This window comes from Spermophilus citellus (genome assembly GCF_964194105.1).
Source record: "Spermophilus citellus genome assembly, chromosome: 2".
NCBI classification, from domain to species: Eukaryota; Metazoa; Chordata; class Mammalia; order Rodentia; family Sciuridae; genus Spermophilus; species Spermophilus citellus.
The window spans coordinates 160,144,064-160,168,943 of NC_138183.1; the positions used below are offsets into that span (position 1 = coordinate 160,144,064).

Sequence of the window (24,880 nt, forward strand, 5' to 3'; positions counted from 1 at the left end):
AAAGCAAACAAGAAATTGCCATTTGAATATATCTCAGAAAAAGTCTAGAAATCCAGAAAAGGAGGATAAAAGGAAAAGTAGGAGACAGGAAAGGTGGGGAGGAAGAAAAGAAGGGAAGACCTTGAAGCCTAGAAGAATCTCATTTGAGCTGCAAATTTCCAATTAAATAACAGTACATTTTCTTCCAAATGGGGTTTATCCACACCACTCATTCAGTAATTACATCTGGCAGTTATAGAAGACATATGTGTGAAGCATTATGCTGAATTCTTTCTATGGATTATCAGTTTTAATTCTCAGAGGATGTGATTATAATGACAGCAGAATGTGAACACACAAACCATGAATATATATACATAAATGCACAGACAGACATACATATGTAAAATTGAGAGGTGGACCCTCTTACACAGACGGGAATCAACAGATTCTACTATGAGCATAAATCCAGAAATAGAAGTTTTGGTGCCTTGTTTAAAGTTATAAAGAATAATTTATAATTTTTTTTAAAATTAAAACTAACAGATTAGAAGATGAAAGGGAACAGAGAAGTTGAGGGGAAGTACACACATAAGAAATTCTTTCTTTTATAGATGGAAGTTAGTAGATGCTTTTTAAAGTTGATTAATTAAAAATGGAGCTGTAGGCATATTATTTTAAATTATGATGGTAACTGCTATACCATCTAACAGCGGAAGCCACAGAAGTATATGTTTATGGAGAGTGGGCCTGGACTGGAATGGAATGGAAATTTTTCATTTTTAACCCTTCTGTACTGATTAATCTTCTTTATCATGTGCACATATAACATCTATAAAATAACAACAAAATAATAATAAACAACCTTAGTAGTGATAAATACATGTGTAAATTATGAATATTAAATAATAATTAAAGAGTGAAGACACGTCCAATGATCTTTCCCAGAAACATACTAATGTTGAAAAAGGTGAGTTGCTTGTTCATAACTGCTACCCATCCTCAATATTTCGACAAAGGCTCATGTTTTTTAGGAAATACATCTTAGATCAAAGAGAATTTATTTAATGTATTAATTATTCTACATTTGAAACTAGAAAGACAATGTAAAGTTCTCCAGTTTTTCTGATTTAAAATTTGGGGAAAGCTGAAAATATTGTGTCCTAACCTTTTTGACTCTAAATGACTCAAAACGACTTAACTGAACACTTTGGACTTTTCAGAAAAGGAATTTATCATTGAGGATTACTCATCTGTCAGACTAGAATAAAATGTAGTTTTGTACCAGGCGACCTTCTTTAGCGGTTAATATTTATTGAGCCTGGGAAGGAGCAGCATTGAGGACAGAGTGCAGGTCAGAAAGCCTTTCTGACCCAGCACTGTCTCCAGCTAGCTGAGTGACCCAAGATTAATCACTTAATCTTTAAATTCCTTCATTTGTAGAACAGGGATAAAGGAACTTCCCTCACCACTTCATGTTGTTTCTGAAGATCAGAAAGAATAAATCAAACCAAAGTCTTTTGAAATATTACAAAGTAGTATGAGATTACAGTGTACAGTTATTCAGATCATAGATTTCAAAGTTGGAAGGAACTTGGAAACAGTCAAATTTCTTTAATTCACAGATTCTTTTTCCTAGTCTCTTTCTTACTAATTAGAGCTATTCCATGTACTATTTTTATTATAATTCTCACAATAGATATTGATTTAAAATTATATTCTTCAGGACTATGTTCTCTTCTAAAGTTACAAAGAGTCACAGACTACTAAGGCTGCAGGGGACTTTGCCAGACATTTCATCTAATCCCCTTGTTTCAAACATGAAGCAATAGCAGCGCAAAGAGGGTGACTGGCCTAAGATAAATACGGGACAATGAACTCAGACCTTGGATTAGAACCTGGATACTCAGGTCCCCAGGAAAATAATCCTTTCCCATGTCACTGCTGAAGTAAGAGAACAGCTGTTTGTAAATACACATACTCAATACTGCCCTGACAAGATTATACTAATTATTCCAACCATTTTTTGTAATATTCAAAAGATCTTTCTTCCTTCTGAAAGCAATTATACAAGATCAACTAAACAAAAATATATTTTAAAAAGAAAAAACTTTTTAAATTAAAAAAGGAAAAAGGCTTGAAAATAAGTGTAAACACATACTCTAATATATTCTCTAAATAAAATTTCATATTGTATTGTAATAATTAGGCAGTCAAATTAATTACCAATATTTTAGTAAAATGTAATATCATTTAGTCCTTAATACAAACCCTTGGGAGAGAGTCAGATGAGCATAAATGCTTAAGAATGCAGGATTTTAAATCAAATAGACTTGGGTTCAAATTCCAACTCAGCCATTTACTAAATATGTAAATTTTGAAAATGTATTCAACCTCCTAAACCTCAATTTCCTCAGCTATATTATGGGAATAGTAATAACAATTATTTCATACAGTTGTTAAGAAAATAGAAAGTAATTCACATAATTCTATAAATAGGACCGCTCATTGTTATCACTTGGCGATTATACTAATAGAGAAACTACCACCCATAGTGATTATTTAAGATTGCTCAGCTGGTAAGTGGTAGAGCCAAAATTGGTATCCAGGTTTTATGACTGAGCTATTTTCCCCTCACTACATGACCTCCCTACCCAGCACTTCATTAGCTCATCTTCACATTACCCTCCACCCTTCACCCCCTCCAGGGGTAAGATGCAGCTCAGGTATAGATCATTTGCCTAGCTTGTGGGAAACCCTGGGTTCAACCCCCAAGACCACAAAAGAACAAAAAAACAAAAAGGTAACCGCGATCTCAGGAAAGATTAAAATATGTAAAACAAATCCTCCCCTACCCTGCACCCAGCTTTATGAAAAGTTCTAGCTCTTTCCACTACCAAAAGAGAGAGAGATTCCTTACTAAGTTGGACATCAGGACAGCTCTTTCAGTTGGTTTCAGATGATATGTCCTCTAAAAGCCCATGTCTCTTTTGGCCTGCCAAAGGTAGTCACTTGACTCCTAAATGCACAGATCCCATCCCATGTGCTGGGCCCATGCTGAGGGGTGGCCACCTCTCTGTGCTACACAACCCTCTATTGTGCTCTTATCCCTCCTTGCTGCCCCTGAGGAGTCCCATGAGGAGGCACATGCCTTCCTTCCGTTCCCCCAGCTCAGCTTTTCTGGCCAGGACTGGGGAGGCCTTTATCTTTTTTTTCATCCTGGTGTCTGAGTACTGACCCTTCATGACTCAAATCCCCCTCAAGAACCATTGATTTTTCCCTGAGAGGTATCATGCGAGTTTGATCCTGTCTTTTTTTGAATTCCTCAAAGCCAGGCATGAGTTGATATATTAGCAGTACTCCATAAATGTTTGCTGAAAAGAAGTGGTCAGGAAAGAAGGAAGGAAGCAAGCAAGAGAGGGAGAGAGGGGAAAAAGGAGAGAGTAAGAGAGGAATTGATGGTTTTACTCATCATTGTAGAGTTCCTAAAACAGATCTAACAATGAGGTCAGCTCCAAAAACATCTCAACAGTATTCATACATTTATCTACCTATCGCTATCTGGAAGTTGGTCCCAGAAAACACATTTAAGATTTAGGATTAAGATTTAGGAGTGTGTGTGTGTGTGTGTGTGTGAGAGAGAGAGAGAGAGAGAGAGAGAGAGAGAGAGAGAGAGAGAGAATGTATGTTGAGTTTGAACCACAAAAAGTCAAATTGCAACATGAATGAAATCCAATATAGGGATATGGAAAATTTTTATTTTAAATGTTTTACGTCAACTTGACTGAGCTAAGGAATGCCCAAAAGGACTGATGAAACATTTCTGAGTGTATCTATGATGGTGTTTCTGAAGGGACTAGCATTTGAATCAGAGGTTGAGTAAAGAAGGTTGCACTCAGCAATATATGTGGGCACCATCCAATTATTTGAGGGCAGAGATGTAACAAAAAATCACAAAAAAATGTGAATTTGCTCTCTTGCTGTTGTGGGCCATCAGGGATCCTGGTTCCCAGGCTATCAGATTCACTGGACTTACCCCACTGGCTTTCCTGGTTCTCAGGCTTGTGGATGGTATATATGGTGAGACTTCTCAGCCTCCACAACCACATCAGTCAACCCCCATAATAAATCTTATATATATATCATGTAGGCATCCCTTGGTGTTCATGGAAGACTGATTCCAGGACACTCCTCAACCCCCAAATGTTCAATTCCTTTTTATAAAATGGCATAATATTTGCATATAAGCTATGCACATTTTTCTGTGAAGTTGTTGTTGTTTTTGTTTTTTAATAAAGCAAAGTTTATTTAAAAAGGGGTAACATAGACTTCTCCCAGGAGGGAGAAGGGGCCATAGCTGGTATCCTGATATTTTCCTGTGAAGTTTAAATAATCTCAAGAATACTTATGATACCTCATACAATGCAAATAGTTGTCATACTGCCCGGTTAAGGGATGTCCATGTTCAGTACAGACACAAATTTTTTTTCAAATATTTTACTTGGATGAATCTATAAATATGCAACTTCTGGATATAGGGCACTGACTATAAATGCTATTGGTTCTCTTTCTCTGGATAATCCTAACATGGAGATTAAAGTCCTAATTTTTTTAAATAGTAGTGACCAAGTTGCTATGTGATCCTGGGTAAATTGCTCTTGGGACTGTCAAAGTGGAGGTAATTCTAAAGGCTGTCATTCTTAAAGGCGTTGTGGACAATAATTATAATGATGCATGTATGTATGTATGTATATATTTATGTTTGGCACTGAGGATTGAACCCACTAGTGCTTTATGACTGAGCGATGTCTTCAGTCCTTTTCATTTCATTTGTTTGTTTGTTTGTTTGTTTTGTGATAGGGTTCTTGCTAAGTTGCTGAGACTGGCCTTGAACTTGCATTCCTCCTGCCTCAATATATCAAGTGTCTTTGAACAAAGATTTAAGCCATTCCACCTAACCATAATGCCTTTTAAATCATCAATTTCTTAAATGATCCCTAAAAGTGGCTGCTGTACTATCTGAATTTTCAAATTTTTACAAACTTTGAAATCCAAATTCTCTTATCATTTGAATTCTTTCTATTTGAACCTTCTTCCTTGCCTCAACTAGTATCTCCAGAATTCATAACTTTTAGTTTGAATTTATTTCTGAAATGGCTTTGAATCTGTTCCTGGCTTCTCTGTTCCTACTATGATGCCTTCACTTTCACTAATTCTCACTTAAGTTCAATAACCTCCTAACATTTAATGCTTACCTCTCCAGCCAATCATTCTCCATTATGTCTGCTGAATCCTCAGACACTGAAGTTCAGACTATCCATGCCATCTATTCATGAGAGTACTTAAAAGTTCAGCTTTGGGCTACAGCTATCTTGGCTATATTCAATGTTCTTTCATCTCCAATGTCTTGGCTTTCTATTCAATTCCTAATACCAGCTGCAGACTCACCTTATTTTGATTACCTGGGTAGACAAGCAACTCTTTTATGCTCTGAATTCTCTCTGACTTAACAACATTCTTGTTCATAAACTCCCCGTATCTGCAACTGTGGGTAAAAGATACCTTAAAAGGGGGCGGTTCCTGCAGGAATTAATCAGGAATAGAGTATTTGCCTAGCATGCCTAAGCCCTGGATTTGCCTCATTCTGGCCAGGATTGACTTGATCTAGATTACTAGCCACTCACCATGAGGAGACTGAGCAAAATTTGTCATTAAAGAGACGGTTCAAAAACTCAAATTATAACCGGCAGCCTCTAATTCCAGTGCCAACAGCAAAATATCATTGTGGTTATCAAGATTTTGTGATTTGAGTGGGCATGCAACATAGAGACTCTTCAGCAATAGAAAGCTAGTAGAAGGAAACCAAAAGCCTAGTCATTAAGAACATCCACCACTGGAATAGAAGGTGGGCTGGGACTGCAAAATGGTGAGGCCAATTTGGAAAGCAGTATGGAGATTCCTGGGAAAGCTGGGAATGGAACCACCATTTGACCCAGCTATCGCACTTCTCGGACTATTCCCTGAGGACCTTAAAAGAGCACACTATAGGGATACGGCTGCATCAATGATTATAGCGGCACAATTCACAATAGCTAGACTGTGGAACCAACCTAGATGCCCTTCAATTGATGAATGGATAAAAAAAATGTGGCATCTATACACAATGGAGTATTATGCAGCACTAAGAAATGACAAAATCATAGAATTTGCGGGGAAATGGATGGCATTAGAGCAGATTATGCTAAGCGAAGCTAGCCAAGCCCTAAAAAACAAATGCCAAATGTCTGCTTTGATATAAAGAGAAAAACTAAGAACAGAACAGGAAGAAAGAGCATGAGGAAAAGACTACAGTAAACAAAGACGAATGGGGGGAGAGAAACGGAGAGAGAAGGGAAAGCATATGGAAATGGTAGGAGACCTTCAAGGATACATAAAATTATAAGAGGTTATGAGGGGCAAGGGGGAGGGAAAAAAAAAAAGGGAGAGAATTGAACAACAGCAGGGGAGGTAGAGAGGGAAGATGGGAGGGGAGGGGAGGGGAGGGGGGATAGTAGGGGATAGGAAAGGTAGCAGAATACAACAGTCACTAATATGGCATTATGTAAAAATGCGAATATGTAACAGATGTGATTCTGCAATCTGTATTTGGGGTGAAAATGGGAGTTCAAAGCACAATTTGAGTCTAATGTATGAAAGATGATATATCATGAACTATGTAATGCGATAAATAATCAATAAAAAAAAAATAAAAAAAATAAAAAATAAAAAAAAATTAAAAAAAAAAAAAAAAGAATTGACCAAGCTATACAAGCAGCAATGGAGAAGGTTATTTGGTGAGTCAAAGGCAGGAAGCCTCGACAGTCTCAATTGCTGATCGAGAAGTTGCTGGTACTGCCTTGGAGGTAGCTGAGGTAGTAGAAAGCCAGGTTAGCAGCAAATTACAATCTTCAAGTTTTTACCTTAAAAAGCATGAATGCTCAGTGATAGAGTGCTTGCCTAGGATGCACAAGACCCTAGATTCCATTTCTAGCACATGCCCCCTGCCCAAAGCATACATATATATCCTTGTTGACAACTCCATTTGTTCCTTTAATAAATCATTAGGCATCAGCAATATGCCAGGCATAGTGTTAGTCACTGGGTACACAATGGAAAAGCAAAGCAGGCATGCCGACCTTCTCAGCAAGCTTTGTTAAATAACTTGGCATGTACCATTTTTCTTTATTGTCTTGTCAATATTAGAATAGGTTTTTAGACCAGCAGATGTGGCTTCTAGCCAGTGCTTTTATGCAAACAATTCTCAGATGTGCCATGAATATGCGGCCAAGAGAACATTATAGCCTCCCTTCCTGCTCAAGAATAATGACACAATTTTTCAATAAATGACATCCTTCAAAGGCAAATTGCACACATTGGTGGTTTCTGGATGCTTTAAATTTGATAAGCAGTGTTTTTTAAAAATTTTTTTCAACTGATCATCCTTATAAATCAGTTCAAAACAGATTGGAGTGTCAATCACCACAACACAGTATTCAGAAATATACCATGGATTTATACTATTAAGAGTCTTTGGTGGCCCAAAATGAAGTGATTATATTTTGTTGTACTTGCTTCTCACAGCAGGATTAGTAACAAAAATGTCTCTGGAAAAAAAAAAAACTTGTTCTTATCACTAAGAGTCAGTGTCCATCGAGACAGAACAATTACATAAATAAAAAGGCATGTCATTTTCTTGGCTTAGAAGACATGCATTGTTAATATGCCAGTTTTCCCTGAAACTAATTGGAAATTTATCACAGCTCAATAAAAATTCTCACAAAATTCTTTTGAAACTTGGAAAAAAGTTTAAAAGTTTGTCTGGAAGAATAAAAATATGCAATCGATAACCAAGGAGATACTAATATATAAGATTATGAGGGAGACCTTTGCCTGTTACTTAAAATGCACTATTTTCTGCTTGTACACTCCTGCAAGAGTAAGCAGATGATCAATAAAACAAAACATTGAGTACAGAAGTAGCTCCAAATATGAATGGGATTGGATTATATAATAAAGTGTTAAAAAATAAATGTGTTATTCAGACAACTGGCTAGTCACTTGGAAAAAGAATAAAATTGGATGACTGACTACCCTGAACTTCCAGATGGAGTAAAGATTTAAATATTTTGAAAAATCACATAGTACCAAAACCTTTTAGATGAATTTTTTTTTTATGATCTTTAAGTGAAGGAGGATTTGAAACCAGACAGTTGGCTATCCAGGCATAGGATCCTCTGCCTCCAATGGAAGGATTCCCACTGCAAGGGGTCTTGGTGTGACAGGGTGCACTGTGTCCTACCCGGGAAGCTGCAGGAGATCCCTTCCCCACGCTGCCCGTCCCCCCCCACCCCAGAGCCTACACTGATGGCCTTGTGGGGAGCTCCCATGAGACTTGCTAACTAAAGAAGAAAATGTTCCAGACTGGACTCTTCCCCCATATACAGACACCAGCACAGTCACAATAGGGACTACTGTTGCATGTTCCTCCCACTGAGGGGAGGCTGTCAAGGACAATTGAGAAGGAAATGCTTCCAAGAGGCAGAACTCTAAATATCTTTTTGTTTACTTTCCTGGAAGGAGAAACAACCTTCAGATTTAGAATTCAAGGTTTCAGTCAAGGGACATGTTAAAGATCCCACTGAATTGGAACATGAAACACATACTTTGCTGTCTCTTGGCAAGTAGAAAACAAAGTTTGAGTGTAGGCTGAGTGATTCATTCTGACAATAAAAGAGCAAGAGGGGTGGTATAGCAGCCTAACAGGGGCAGAGAGGTGATGCCCAGATGAGTTTTGCACTCCATGATGGTGTTCAAGTCAGTAGAAGACACTAGAGACAATGCAGGTAGTACCACTCAGGGCTCAGATCCCTTGGAAATGAAAATTTGGGTCACATCAGCAAATAAATAAGGCAGACCAGCAAAAGAACAAAGTGAGAGCCAAGAATCATTTTTGATGTGGCAAAGATAATAGCAATGTATTTTGGCTTACGAATTCCAGACTGGAATCAGGAAGCAGACTGACTAATTTTAACTTGCCAATATATCCCCATTTTAAGCACAAAGTCTGTTCACATTTCAGAGAAAATAGATCTTCTTGCCTGCTAATAGTTATACAGAGAAAGTTTATATCATCTGCTATTTTTTTTTTTTTAATCTTGTTCTCTCATCCTCTGCCTCTTGGCTCTGAAAGGGAGAGTTCTCTCTGAAACTCCCTCTGCAACTCTAGGATACGCCATCCTCCTGTACCTGGAGCACTTCCTTTCCCACCTGCTTCCATGACTATTTACCTACTGCTATTTGAGATTCAGCCTAACATACTGTCTAAGCCTCAACAGCATATTTCCATCAAACCTGACCACTTCCTCCTTACTTGCATCAGATGATAGCTAACTCTTCATATGCACAGAGTCAATCAATGGGGAATCAAAAAATATTTTCAACTGCATCTGTATTGATCATGTACAGAGTTTTTTCTTGTTATTATTCACTAAACAATACAACGATTTATATAGCTTTTATATCGTATTGGGTATTATAAGTAATCTAGAGGTGATTTAAAGTATATGGGAGAATATGTATCATATAGCACATCATTTTATATGAGAACTTGATCGTCCATGGATTTTGTTTCTGTAACCAGTCCTCCATGGATACAAAGGAATAACTGTACTTATAATATTAAATCCATAGTGGCAATGAAATATTTTTCATTTCATTCACATTCATCTCTGTTTAACAAATTTCCCTTTAACATTTCAGAACTTAGCACATAGGAGGTATTCAGTGATGCCTGTGGACTAAACCAATGAATTACCAGCGTTAGAAGCAGCAATATGTTCAGAATGAGAAAACTTTCAGTCATAAAACCAAATGAAACAAATATTCCTCTAGTTTCACCTTATCCTAAAAGCTTATATTCACAAATACTTAAAAGGAGCCAGAGCTAATTCTGTCCTTTGGAACATGTAAAATGTTTTTCAGACCCAATATTTAAGTAGGAAGGTCAGGTCAGCTTCCAGGCGTGTGGGTTCATAAAGATCAGAATAACAACCAATCATCCCTTTTCTACCTTTGGCCCTGGTCCATCTGACTCTCCCTTTCCTGTTCAAAGGGCAAGAGGAAGATGTACACACACACAGCAGTAGTCTCTAGTGCATTTTTCGGGATCTGTAGCTACAGCAATAATTAAGGCTTGGAGGAGTTCAGTACTACTGCTCTATTTCAGTTTCCATTTTGGGTATAAACTTCAGTCATTCACAGACCAAATTCTTCTTCTTTTCCCTTGGTATAGTAAGTTGCTTGGTAAATACACCATACATTAATAGCATGTAAACTTCTGGGAGATTTCCATTTCCCTTCTTTTTCCTCAAAGTTACTTTTTATTCAGGAGGCCCATTTTTATTCACCCCATTATCAGGAGTACATTGAACTTGACAGGAGTTTTGTGACTACACAAGTAGGATCACTGAGGGCTCAGATCCCTTGGAAATTTAAGTTTGAGTAAAGAACCCCAAGCAGCTAAAGAACAAGTCCCTATTTCAAATGGTCCTTAATTTTTCTATGTGTGATGGAAAGAGTGTATCCCAATTATCTTTGTACTTAACTGGCCAAATTTTAATTATTATTCCACTGTGTGTGGGACTACTCACATCTAGCTTTTTGTTCTATGTAGTTACTAATTGAACCAGATTTTCAATTCACATACTCAGGGAAACTCAGAGGTACTATTGGGAAGCTACATTAAAGCCTTTGGGATAGTGAAAGCTATTTTATGCACTAAAGAAGTAATGTTCCTTAGTGATCTGAGAAAAAAATTGCCATATTTTTCATGGTATTTAATTTGATTCCAGGAAGTTAGGTAAAGGGAGGGCCAGAGCTAATGTGAACAAATAGGGAATCTTAGACCTTTACCTTCCCTAAAATCAATACTGTTGCCTAATTGAGCAAGCACAGGAAATGCACTCAAAGTCAGAGAGACCCAGCTCTCAAAACACTGAAATGCTTTATTTTATCTCTCTCTCAAGGAAATAACCTACAGGAAAAATTCTGTTTTCCCCTCATGGCTTCTCTCAAAGTTAATTCTTCTCATAACAAATAATAGTTATAACGTGCATGTATTTCTAAATTTCAGATTACCCAATATCAACTATTTCTTGTATATGTTTACATGGCAAGTATGAAACACATTCACCATTTGAAACAGTAGTCATGAAACACATTTTTTGAATCTTGGAAAATCGATATTGATCAAAATGAAAGAGTGGTCCTTTAATGACTTTTTAAATCACCTTCTCACTCCCTCAAAATCACTATTAAATCCTCAGATACCCTACAACCTCAAGGGAAATCTTCACAACAATAAATAATATGAACAGAATGGAATATTCTACAACTATGGAGCATTTGCTATGTGCAAGGCTCTGGGCCAAACACAGAAAATGGTGACTAAAAAAAGACATCAATCTTACTCTTATGAAATTTACAACCCAGAAGAAGAGATTGACATGCAAATCTTTACATCATACAAGTCTGACTAAAACTCAGAGTTTGATCTCATTCTGTTCTGAATCCATTTTTGTCAAATTCCCTGCAGACCCTCATATGGTTGAATTCAATGTACAGTTTTGGGCCAAACTTAGTTCTCAAAATCACTTGATACAGTTTACCACACCCTCCTTTTCTAAGCATTTCTTCAACCGATTTCACATTCTGTGATTTTCTAAATTCATATAGTTAACCGAGCCACTTTTCTAAATTTGTCACTTCTGTATCAATCTCCCTACTATACCGTTCTCTCTCTGAGAGTTAATGGGCTCCTCAAATTAAACATGTCCCAAACCAAATCCTGAATTCTCGTCTCCACTTCTCACACATCCGCCTTCCTGCTAGTTTTCTATATTTTACTAAATGAGGCTCCTATTAATTTAGTTAATCAGGCCAAAAATCTTGGAATTATCCATAATCTTTTTCTTTTTCGATAAGTACATTTGACATACCAGGTAATCCTTTGGATTTACTTTCAACCTACATCACAAACTTACCATCTCCCGTCATCTTCACCACTACTATGTCAGATCACGACACCATCTTCTACCATCAGGATCTTTCCCAATGGATCTTTTTGTTTCTACTCTTTTGTCCTATTCACTGTGTGGCAGAGAGCCTCGCCCATCAGATCATGTCATTTCCTTATTTATACTTTTTCAGTGACTTTCCATAACACATAGAGTAAAATCTTCACCATGGCATACAAGATTCTACATGATCTGGTCTTTACCTGCTTCTCAGCTCAACTTCTCTTCTATTCATCAAACTATTTCTTGTATTTTCTCTGCATATTTCCATTTCAGGACCTTGGCATTTGTTTTCCTCTGCCCAGAGTGTTGTTCACTGTACATTATCATGGATCTCTTCTTCATTTCATGCATGTCTCTGATCAAATGTCAGCTTTTCAGAGAGGCCAATCTGAAACAGCATTCCCTCTCCATCTATCTGTCCTCCTCATCTGCCTTGTTTTCTTTTTAGTTCTTAATGCCCCTTGACACTTTGTGTCGGGGGTTGTATAAATACGGTTATTTGTTCATTATGTGTCTCTCCTATAAGGACGTAAAATTCAAGAGCACGGGAAACTTTGCCTCATTCATTCTTGTGCCCCCAGAGACTTTGGACAATGAGTGCCTGGTACATTGTAGATATTCATCAGATGTAATTTGCATAAACGAATGTAATAATAGTGTAAAGGGAAGTTGCAATAAGATACCACACATAGAACTAAGTTGTATTGGTATCAGTAAGGGCAGTGAAGAACACCAACATGCACTGTGGTAAGTGTCTATAAATTAAGATGTCAGCTACACAAATATAGGTAAGAGAGTTCTGTAACACTCTCTGGACAGTTGCACACCACTCTCCCTGAGTTGACCATTGGTGATAGGCATAAAAGCTCTGTAGAAGAAAAATGTTTTTTCCATGGATAGCTTGGTTTGTTTTTTTCCCAGAGAAATGTGATCAGCAATATCTCATTTATCTGTGTAACAGATCTCTTAGGTAGTTGGACAAGAGAGATGAAAGGAGAAGGAAAAAGAAAGGAATAATACCAGTTTTGTCTCAGTAAAAAAGGCAATGAAACAGAGCAGTCTTGTGACAGATCCAGCATGATAGTGATAGAGCTAGACATATAATTGATCTTCCTAATTTATTACTGATCTCTGCTTCTGGGACCTGAGATGGGAAGAAAAAAAGAGAAGTGTCTGCACATAAGAAGTTTCTTTTATATCTCCTCAACCCTGACTACCGCCTATAATTTTGGTCATGGCTCAAAATCTGCAAGGTAAAGAGGAGGAAATATGTAGAAGGAAAGGGTCAGTGCTCTATAAGTATTTATTGAATGGATAAATTAGTTGGTAAGAGAAAGGGGAACAAGAAAGGTTTTGTTGTGTATGTGTATGTGTGTATGCATATATCACATGCACACACACGTACAATTCTAATAAGGGGCCATGTGAAAAAAAATAGGAATTTAATGAGTAGCATAGAACTGGAATATGGACTTTAGTGGAGAATTTGTCTCCATTTCTCGGGTCTCTGTGACTTTATTCTCAGTGACATTTACCTCATACTGATTTATGTAAAGCATGGTTTTTCCCCCCAAAAGTATAAAGAAATACAAATATCATCTCACTCCAGTCAGAATGGCAATCATTAAGAATACAAACAACAATAAGTGTTGGCGAGGATGTGGGGAAAAAGGCACACTCATACATTGCTGGTGGGACTGCAAACTGGTGCAGGTAATATGGAAAGCAGTATGGAGATTCCTTGGAAATCTGGGAATGGAACCACCATTTGAATCAGCTATCCCTCTCTTCAGATTATACCCAAAGGACTTAAAAACAGCATACTACAAGGACATAGCCATATCATTGTTTATAGCAGCACAATTCACCATAGCTAAACTGTGGAGCCAACCTAGATGCCCTTCAGTGGATGAATGGATAAAAAAAATGAGGCATATATACACAATGGAATTTTACTCAGCAATAAAAGAGAATAAAATAATGGCATTTGCAGGTAAATGGATGGTGTTGGAGAAGATAATGCTAAGTGAAGTTAGCCAATCCCCAAAAAACAAATGTTGAATGTTTTCTCTGATATAAGGAGGCTGACTCATAGTCGGATGGGGAGGGAGAACATGGAAAGAATAGATGAATTCTAGATAGGGCAGAGGGGTGGGAGGTTAAGGGAGGGAACAGGGGATTAGCAAGTATGGTGGAATGTGATGGACATCATTATCCAAAGTACATGTATGAAGACTCGAATTGGGTGTCAACCTACTTTATATACAAACAGAGATATGAAAAATCATGGTATATATGTGTAATAAGAATTGTAATGCAAAAAAAACCCCAAAGTACATGTATAAAGACATGAATTGGCATGAACATACTTTATACACAAATATATGAAAAATTGTGCTCTATATGTGTAATAAGAATTGTAATGCATTCCATAGTTGTGTATTTTTAAAAAATAAATAAATAAAAAGAAATACAAATATGGATATCATATCAAATGCAGTTGTGTAACTTGTGCTTTCCCACTCCAGTCCAGGCAGATGCTAAGACTAAACTGACAGAAACCAAGCAGCATCCTTTTGACTTGGTCCTCATAATTCCTTAAATCCTGCCAGCTGGATGTGAGCAGTCTGCAAAGGATGTTCTTGGGTGCTCACAAATGTTGTGCCCCGAGCTGCAGCACTCTAGGAGTTTCTTCCCCTTTGGTAGGGAACTGGGTTCCGTGGGCCCTGGTTCTCAGGTTGTTGCTTGTTTATTCTTTTCTACCTCAACCTCTCCATCTTCCTCCCAAGTTCACTCCCATCTCTTCCACCCTTCTGGTCCCCTGTTACATTTCCCTATTTTTCATGCATAGCATGCCCAGCTTTCTCTTCTGTGACCTTTGGAAGTACTGTGGTTCTTTTCTGCAGTGTCTGGACATATTTATGTGATAAATTGCTATGACACAATTACCAGGATATTGTGTTTGAAAAATTAACTTTGCCTTATTTTCTACTCATCGGGAAGGAATAAAGGATTGTGGAAGACAATGTGGAATGGCTATCAAAAGCTATTGCCAAATCTTTTATCCATTTATGCCCTCCCACTGTTCAGCCTGAAAAGCAGAATACTTGTTTTTTTTTTTGTTTTTGTTTTTTTTTTTTTATTTCCCTTGCATATAGAGATGTCCCTGGGACCCATTTCTGGCACACGGGACATAATTGAGGCCTGTTGGTTGGGGAGAAGAGAATCTGGAAAATCTCCTCTCCTCTGAAAAAAGAAAAAAATGTAAGGCTGCTTTTTCGTCTTCCCCTCTATTCCCATTTTTCTCTCTTAAATGTAGAATTGATGGCTGGATCTGCAGTGCCATTTATTTTTTAACCTTGAGAGAAAAGTCAGGAGAGAAACATATACATGGTCTCTGATACCAACAAATTAAAGAACCAAAACCAGCAACCATGTACAGACAGACTTCTTGTTAAGTGAGAAAACATAAACTTCTATTTGTTCAAGCACTCATAGATGGCTTTTTCCTGTTATTTTTAGCTGTATTAACTGATGTATAGGTACATTCTTACCACCATACCACAGCTCAAAGAGAGAAGCCACAGCTTCCCAGATTAGTAGAGCTTCTTGGTCACTATTAGAGTGAAGATGCATTTATTTTTTAATTGAGACTAAGAGGAGGATAGAGCTGATTATCCTTTCCAGAGTATAAAATGCTGGAAAAGATGAGGAGTTATTTGATTCTACAAATAGTGGGGTTTTGAGTGGCTCCTATATAGTGCCATAGAGGGGCTAGAACCTCCGTCAGGTGTTACCTGTCATTAAATGCTTAGCCCTGAGCAATAGAAGGATTCTATAGCTGAGTCTAAGATCAGTACAGGAAGTCATGGTAAAGGGCATCTCTCTACCTGAAAAGTGCAGTATTGCTCAAAGACATCTGAGGAGCAATTAGGAAATGGTCTCATGGGCCAATGAAAGGAACAAGCGAGACTCTGGCAGGACTATGTGCCCTGCTTACTTGGATGCAATTTTGTGCAATCTAATCATGGATGGAGAAGGGATGGCAATAGTTCTGAGATTGAATTTTTGTCTCTGCTAATAAATAACTGGCTACATTAGATTTAATTATTTAAATGTTTATGTTTTTTTATTTTTTTATTTTTTTAAAAATATTTATTTTTTAGGTGTAGATGGACACAACACAATGCCTTTATTTTTTTTTTTGAGAATTTTAATATTTATTTTTTAGTTTCAGCGGACACAACATCTTTTTTTTTGAAATTATTTTTTTATTGGTTGTTCAAAACATTACATAGTTCTTGATATATCATATTTCACACTTTGATTCAAGTGGGTTATGAACTCCCATTTTTACCCCGTATACAGATTGCAGTGTCACATCAGTTACACTTCCACTGATTTACATATTGACATACTCATGTCTGTTGTATTCTGCTGCCTTTCCTATCCTCTACTATCCCCCCTCCCCTCCCCTCCCCTCCCCTCTTCTCTCTTTACCCGCTCTACTGTAATTCATTTCTCCCCCTTGTATTATTTTTCCCTTTCCCCTCACTTCCTCTTGTATGTAATTTTGTATAACCCTAAGGGTCTCCTTCCATTTCCAAGCAATTTCCCTTCTCTCTCCCTGTCCCTCCCACCTCTCATCCCTGTTTAATGTTAGTCATCATCTCATGCTCTTCTTCCCTACTCTGTTCTTAGTTACTCTCCTTATATCAAAGAAGACATTTGGCATTTGTTTTTTAGGGATTGGCTAGCTTCACTTAGCATAATCTGTTCTAATGCCATCCATTTCCCTCCAAATTCTATAATTTTGTCATTTTTTAATGCAGAGTAATACTCCATTGTGTATAAATGCCACATTTTTTTATCCATTCGTCTATTGAAGGGCATCTAGGTTGCTTCCACAGTCTTGCTATTGTGAATTGTACTGCTATGAACATCGATGTAGCAGTGTCCCTGTAGCATGCTGTTTTTAGGTCTTTAGGGAATAGATCCAGAAGGGGAATAGCTGGATCAAATGGTGGTTCCATTCCCAGCTTTCCAAGAAATCTCCATACTGCTTTCCAAATTGGTTGCACCAATTTGCAGTCCCACCAACAATGTACAAGTGTACCCTTTTCCCCACATCCTCGCCAGCACTTGTTGTTGTTTGACTTCATAATGGCTGCCAATCTTACTGGAGTGAGATGATATCTTAGGGTGATTTTGATTTGCATTTCTCTGACTGCTAGCGATGGTGAGCATTTTTTCATGTACTTGTTGATTGATTGTATGTCCTCCTCTGAGAAGTGTCTGTTTAGGTCCTTGGCCCATTTGTTGATTGGGTTATTTGTTATCTTATTGTCTAATTTTTTGAGTTCTTTATATACTCTGGATATTAGGGCTCTATCTGAAGTGTGAGGAGTAAAGATTTGTTCCCATGATGTAGGCTCCCTATTTACCTCTCTTATTGTTTCTTTTGCTGAGAAAAAACTTTTTAGTTTGAGCAAGTCCCATTTGTTGATTCTAGATATTAATTCTTGTGCTATGGGTGTCCTATTGAGGAATTTGGAGCCCGACCCCACAGTATGTAGGTCGTAGCCAACTTTTTCTTCTATCAGATGCCTTGTCTCTGGTTTGATATCAAGCTCCTTGATCCATTTTGAGTTAACTTTTGTGCATGGCGAGAGTTTTTTCCCCAGTGCTGGGAATTCAACCCAGGGCCTCATGCATGCTAAGGCAAGCACTTTATCACTGAACTACACGCTAAATCCTTCAATTTTGTCATTTTCTTGTAAATAAAAATTTCTGTTACTTAACTGGTATATTTAGACTACTTTTACTCCATTAATTATTGATGTAGATGAATTAAAATCTACCATCCTTTATACATATATAAATATTTATATATTTGTAGTTGGACACAATAACTTTATTTTTTTTATATTTATGTGGTACTGAGGATTGAACCCAGGGTTTCACATGTGCTAGACAAGCGCTCTACCCCTGAGCTACAACCCCAGCCCTAAAGTCTACCGTCTTATACCTATGTTCTATTTGTTCCACCTTTCCTTTGATTCTTTTTTCTTCCATTCTACATTCTTTTAGATTATTGAGAGTATTGTGACTCCATTTTATCTGCATTATTGGTTTACTACTTAAGCCTTATTTCCAAAAATATTTAGTGCTTACCCTAGAGCTTAAAATATACAGTTGTCATCACAATCCTCCTTCAATAACATTATTCCACTTCTTGTGTTGCACAAGGACCTCGGAGTCATGCATTTCCAATTCTACCCTTCTGTCCTTTGTGCTGTGGTTAGCGTATGTTTTATTTTTACATATGCTGTAAGAACAAAATACATTTATACAACTGACTTCTGTTTTAAATAATTAATTATCTATTAGAGCAGTTAAAAATAAGGGGAAAAGAGCCCAGTATCATGACACAGTTTTTTAACCCAAGAGACTTGGAGGCTGAGGCAGAAGGATTGCAAGTTCAAGGCCAGGCTCAGCAACTTAGCAAGATCCTGTCTTTAAAAAAAATGAAAATAAAAAGAGCTGGGGATGTAGGTCAGTGGTAGAATATTCCTGGGTTCAATTCCTGTACAAAAAAAAAAAGGAAAAAAGAATTTAAATTTACCATAATTCATGCCAGAGCTCTTTCTTTTATTTATGTAATTCCAAATATGAGACAGTATAATTTTAGAATTAATCAAAGTATTTTCTTAAAATTGTATGATAAAAATTATTACATCATCCAAGGAATTCTATAAAAGATAAAAACTGATAATGAATTTTCTCCTTTTCAATGTATGCATATATTAAATGATAATGCGTAGTAGAGCATTTTTCTTCTTTAAAAAAACTTGAATATTTTCACACCTGTAAATATATGCATGAAATTTATATGACATATTCATGGCATTTATAGTCAAGTATTTATATTAAATTATTAAGTTGTATTTTTTTAAATATCATTTTTATTGTTTTTGTCTATTTTTTATGTGGTGATGGGGATTGAACTCAGGACCTCATGCGTGCTAGGCAGGCACTTTACCACTGAGCTATCTCCCCAGCCCCAGTTGTATTTTTGTTGTTGTTGTTGTTGTTTTGGCACCAGGGATTAAACCCAAGGGCATTCTACCACCAAGCTATACCCCCAGCACTTTTTACTTTTTGGAGGCAGACTCTCTCTAAATTGCCAAGGTTAGCTTCAAATTTTGTAATCCTTTTCCCTCAGCCTCCTGAGTTGCTGGGATTACAACTGTGTGCCACCACACCTGGCCATAAAGTTCAAATTTTAAGACCCCTTTGGATTGCATGTTATCACTAACACCAACTGAAAAAAATGATTCAAAACAAATTACTTTGATGCTTTATATTGATTAGGCTCTTTAATTGTGGCCTACTTATATGGTATTATTAAATTCCTCGAAAATAGCCTATGCATTAAACTAAGTCAGTTAAACTGTCAAAAGCATTTTAAGAGTCCTGAACATCTGTAATTTCAGTGGCTCAGGAAAATGAAGTAGGAGTATCTCAAATTCAAGGCCAGCCTGGGAAATTTAAACCTGTCTCAAAATAAAATAAAAAAGGCTCAGAGGTAGAGTGTCCCTGGGTTCAATATCTAGTGCAGGGGGTAAGAGAGGGCTAAAAGTCTGAATAAGTGTTAAGACACTTGGCAAATGAAATACTTTGACATTACTTCCAAATTTATAGCACTTATTTTTTGAATTCCCAACAAGCCCAATGAGAAAAACGTGATGGTGCTTCTAAGGGAGGCCAGTGATCTGTCATAATTGATCTCTAATTTTTACATGACATACTTAGGAGGGCTATATTTCAACTAATGAAATTCTGCAACCTAAGCTTTGTGTTTGATATTCAACAACATCAGTTCCATGGCTACAAAAACTGAGATTATTTTAAACATGCCAGAGAAGTTCTGTGATCCTAAGACCATGATTTTATCTAGGAGTTAAAGAACTTGAGCTTGTCATTTTTGTTTCTTTGTGTCAGTGCTCCCAAACACTTGGAAGAGTCTGTAAAGCTTGAGTGCAGCAGCTGCACGGACTCCCACAATATTTGCTTAATTGTCATTTAAATGCAATTAACCACAGGCGGGAATGTAATTGTAAAGCTGCTGCATGCATGAGTTATTAGCATCTAATTCCCATTGGCAAGGAGCTCAACATTTCACTCAATCCCCAAAACCCATCCCTTAGTGTCTGTTTCCAGGGGCAATTTTAGATACCAATTTTATAGCAGTCGGGGTCCAGTCAGGAAACAAAAATCACACCAATAATTTGAAGAGGAGAAATTCAAACATCCTGCCTGCTGCAAAGGAACTTGACACAGGGTCTAAGCCAGCGCCAGTCTACAAAAGAGGCTCACCAGTGCTGAAGAGCAGATGGAGCAGAGATGGTCTATAAAAAGAGGGCCAGGAAGAATAGATTTGGGGCTGTTGATGACTGTCACTTTTAAAAATAAATATTGGAACCAACCTAGATGCCCCTCAATAGATGAATGGATAAAAAAAATGTGGCATCTATACACAATGGAGTATTATGCAGCACTAAGAAATGACAAAATCATAGAATTTACAGGGAAATGGATGGCATTAGAGCAGATTATGCTAAGCAAAGCTAGCCAAGCCCTAAAAACCAAATGCCAAATGTCTGCTTTGATATAAAGAGAGCAACTAAGAACAGAACAGGAAGGAAGAGCATGAGGAAAAGACTACAGTAAACAAAGACAAATGGGGGGAGAGAAAGGGAGAGAGAAGGGAAAGCATATGGAAATGGTAGGAGACCTTCAATGATACATAAAATTATAAGAGGTTATGAGGGGCAAGGGGGAGGGAAAAAAAAGGGAGAGAATTGAACAACAGCAGAGGAGGTAGAGAGGGAAGATGGGAGGGGAGAGGAGGGGTGGGGGGATAGTAGGGGATAGGAAAGGGAGCAGAATACAACAGTCACTAATATGGCATTATGTAAAAATGTGAATATGTAACAGATGTGATTCTGCAATCTGTATTTGGGGTGAAAATGGGAGTTCAAAACCCAATTTGAGTCAAATGTATGAAAGATGATATATCATGAGCTATGTAATGTTTTAAATAATAAATAAATACATTCAACAGGCATGGCACATGCCTGTTATCCCAGTGGCTCTGGAGCCTGAGGCAGGAGAATCCCAAGTTCAAAGCCAGCCTCAGCAATTTAGTGAGGCTCTAAGTAACTCAGTGAGACCCTGTCTCAAAATTTAAAAAAAATAAAAAATAAAACAGGCTGGGAAAATGGGAGTTCAAAACACAATTTGAGTCTAATGTATGAAAGATGATATATCATGAGCTATGTAATGCTTTAAATAATCAATAAAAATTAAAAAAAAAAACAGGCTGGGGATGTGGCTCAGTGGTTAAGTATCCCTGGGTTCAATTCCTGTTACAAAAATATTAAATAAATACATAAATAAATTCATGTATTCTTTTCCAAGTTCCTGGTGAGTTACAACATAAGCTGCAACCATTTTAAAATCAGTTTTTGCTATCACCTGGCCTTAAGTTCAGGAATTCAGATCGGTCCAGTACCAATGACAAAACAACCCCACATGAGAGAGTGATCACCCTTAACTTACAGTAATTAATTTTTCCTTGTTATTCTTTCTCATAAGAAAACTGATAGTTAGATAACAAATGTGGGACATGGAAAATGTGTCCGCCTTGAAGAGGAAAAAAAAAAATCATTGACCTAAAATAGATATGAGGGAAAAGTGTTTTATACAAATACTTGTAACAAGTATTGTGGTGGCTTTAAAGTATGTCATTAAATTATTCAACAGTCTTCAAATGGTGGAGCCTAATTCCCTGATTTCTAATGTATGCTGGACTTCATTTTTTTCCAGAAATAGTACATGATTGAAGGCACAGTGTGTGATTTCCTGTGTAAAGTCACAAAAGGCATTGCCACTTCTACCACTTGCTTTTTGGGCCACTCACTTTGAGGGAAGCCAGCCAGCATGTCATGAGGACACCTAAGAAGTTGGCGGAGAAGTTCATGTGAGAAGCATCTGGGTTCAGTCCCTAGTACCACAAAAAAGAAAACAAAAACAAAAACAAAAGCACACCAAGGAGATTATCTACTGAAAGCTCTTAGATCACAAATGAAGCGGCTTGGGACAATAATTTTGATATAAATGATTTATTATCGATAGATTCTTGCAAAACATTGGCTCTTTCCAGTTAGGAAGATTTGAATTAGGCTATGCAAAGGCATCTGTCAATAATAGGACACCAGAGATCCAGTCTTGGTAAATGATGTTTCTTCATTCCCCTCTTGAGGGAATAAGAATGGCTGAGTAACACCCCAGAGTTCAGGATTTGGTCATCACTAAAATTAATAATCTTTTTCTTTAAATTCTTCAGACTTCCCAGCTACTCAGGATGCCGAGGCAACAGGATTGCAAGTTCAAGGCCAACCCGAGTAATTTAGCAAGACCCTGTCTCAAAATAAAAAGGAGTGGGATGTAGCTTAGTAACAGAGCACACCTGGCTTTAATCCCCAGTGTACCCTGTACATAAACACACATAAACACACACACACACACACACACACACACACACACACACACACAGACTTGATGAAGAATGAGTTCTAAAGAAATAGCTAATTAGAAGATTTACGTGTAGCTGGAGGACTTCTCAATGGATGTGCCATATATTAGGTTGAGAAGGGGTGCAGTTTCTTCTTTGGGCAGCTTCCTTGATATATCAACATATAAATATCCTTTTTGTTTTTCAGATGCTGATTAGTTTTGTAAGAAATCCTCCAATCTTTGGTCCAATGGTATATCATAAGCTCCTGTCGGAATTATGGGAGATCTCACTATTTATCTTTTTTAAAATTTTATTTATTTATTCCCCACTATTTATCTTTAAGACTAATTTGATCTCCCCAACCCCTTCCAGCATGGTATTACCTCATCTCCACTATGCCTAGTATTCCAGAATTCAAAGCCTCTTTCGTTCAACTTCTCCTGAGAGTGAACTTTGCTCCGGGTTTCTGCAAAGATAAGTAAGGGAGAGGTCAGAGGATAGGGGAGGAAATCTATGCAGACCAACTGCTCCTGTTCTCAGCTCAGCCCTGTACCACATTCTTCAAAGGTTACCGAGGGCCATATGCCTAAACCTGGAGCTTAGGACAGAAGCTTTTTTCCTTCTTGTTACCTTCTCCTTGTAGGTGCTTAGGTAATTGTTTAAGGTAGGATTTAGGAAGAAGAAAAAGATAATGCATACATTCAGCCCATCATATTTACACCAAATCTTTACTTTTTAAATTTCATCTTTTTTGTCTCAAATATTTTTTGGTGTGCAAAGAGAGATGAGAATTTAAGCTGCATCTCACTCTGTACCAGACCTAACCAAAGACACACTATTTATTGAATGTGCTTTCTTTTCCCCTTGTTTGTTTTTGTGAATCAGAAATTGCATCACAAAAGTTAAAACATTTCCTCTGGGCCTAAGTTGAGGCATGAAGGTATCCAGAGGGAAGTTATTGAGGCATTGGAAATGATATGTGGGAGTGTATGGAAACATGAAAATGGATGGGAAGTGGAAAATGAGGCTGATAAAAAAAAATACTGGGTCAGGTCTTAAAGGATATTTTACACCATAAGGAAAAATCAGACCTTATATGTAGGACAACCACATGATAATTATGACAAGTTAAGCCCAACATTTTAAAAGATACATATGAACCATGTCGTTACTAATTGATTAATCGACTTCCTTCTGGTACCCTTTTCAGCATTTATTTTTTCAGCTTTTGCTTCCCAAGTACACTTTTTTATGATTCCATCAATGATTCATGCCTCTATGGTTTTCATTTCTTTTTGCATCTGAATGTGACCCCATTAAAGAGTTACTCATCTAAGTTATGCTAAGTAAGTTCTGTTTACATCCCTGGCTGACTAGGAAACTAGGCAGGGTATACACAGACTCAAAAGTATATAAGGGACACAAAGGTGAACCCTAGAGGCTGAAAAAAAAAGAATTAAAATATCAATAGAGAATATCAATGAAGAAAATGAAACTACATAATTTTTAAAAATTATTATTTTAATTGTACAAATTTGTGGGGTATAGTGTGATAGTTCTATATAAAGTTCTATACATTATACAGAGTATAGTGGTTGAATCAGGGTAGGTGACATTCTGAGGTCTAAAACTAAAATCTATGAGATGGGCTTAAGATTTGAGATGCAGAAGGAGGCATCACTGAACTTGAAATAAAGCAATAGGAAACATTCAATGCAAACAACAGAGTGAAATAAGCAAGAAGAAAAATGAACAGAGCTTCAAATATTCAAAGTATAAGCCTATAGATCCAAGAAGACAAAGAGAAAATCTTGAAAAGAGCAAGAAAAAATGGACAAGATTTTTTTCTTGTCTTAGTATCTAAGTGTGCTTATTTTTCTGATACACTGTAGATTCGAAACTCAGAATGAAGAAAGATATAAAGTGACTAGTAGCTATACAGTGGTTTAAGTGACTAAATCAGTCAAAATAAACTTTTAAGAAAAAGATTTCTAGGGCTGGGGATGTGGCTCAAGCGGTAGCGCGCTCGCCTGGCGTGCGTGCGGCCCGGGTTCGATCCTCAGCACCACATACCAACAAAGATGTTGTGTCCGCCGAGAACTAAGAAAAAATAAATAAATATTAAAAAAAATTCTCTCTCTCTCTCTCTCTCTCTCTCTCTCTCTCTCTGTCCCCCTCTCTCTCACTCTCTCTTTAAAAAAAA

The 24,880-nt window shown here is 37.2% G+C and overlaps 1 long non-coding RNA gene across 1 annotated transcript; it reads right to left on the reverse strand.

Annotated features, from left to right (window-relative positions):
- Nucleotides 1–22,381: 22,381 nt before the first annotated feature.
- On the reverse strand, nucleotides 22,382–23,145 carry LOC308642507. The gene is made up of 3 exons (XR_014020575.1): nucleotides 23,061–23,145; nucleotides 22,765–22,942; nucleotides 22,382–22,580 (listed from the first exon to the last, which is right to left on the reverse strand). It is a non-coding gene; the product is annotated as an uncharacterized lncRNA (long non-coding RNA).
- Between the last annotated feature and the right edge of the window lie 1,735 nt (nucleotides 23,146–24,880).